Source organism: Belonocnema kinseyi, chromosome 6 (genome assembly GCF_010883055.1).
Source record: "Belonocnema kinseyi isolate 2016_QV_RU_SX_M_011 chromosome 6, B_treatae_v1, whole genome shotgun sequence".
Taxonomy (NCBI): Eukaryota; Metazoa; Arthropoda; class Insecta; order Hymenoptera; family Cynipidae; genus Belonocnema; species Belonocnema kinseyi.
Window position 1 is genome coordinate 133,679,448 of NC_046662.1, and position 649 is coordinate 133,680,096.

Below are 649 nucleotides of genomic sequence, written 5' to 3' on the forward strand. Positions count from 1 at the left end.
TAAATTGAGAAAATCTTTCAATCCTCAATGAGAACGAACAGGGTCTACGAGTCTTCAAGTCTACGAGTCTTCAGGTCTACGAATCTTCAAGTCTACGAGTCCTCAAATCTACGAATCTACAAGTCATCGAGTGATGTGAAGTGAATTGTGTTCAAAAATCTTTCGAAATTGTGAATTGAGTCATCTTATCATATATTGAAACGTGATCGGTTCCCATCTTCCCCCTCGTACTCTACCTCAGGTTTTGTAAAAAATGGCAGATATAGCAAAGCGAGTCACTCAACTACATCGGCTTAGAGGTGCCTTGAAAACTAAAGCCACAATTCTCGAAAAGTTTCCCAACAAACCTATCGAGGATATAAATATTATCGAATTAAAGGGTAAAATCGAGAACACGTCTATAATTTTTGAAAACTTTGAAAAAACTCAATGCAAATTAGAAGAAATTGTAGCGGAAGATGAGCTCGAAAGCGAGTACTAGTGGCGAAGCGATTTAGAAGAAAAATTCTCTGCATTATGTGCAAAGGCAGAAGGTATTCTTAACGAAAAAGAATACGGTTCTTCGGAAAATCTATTGTCCACGCAACCATCTTCGCGAAACTCCGTAGAAAACGTGTTTAATGACAATAATGCAGCAGCTGCGACTATC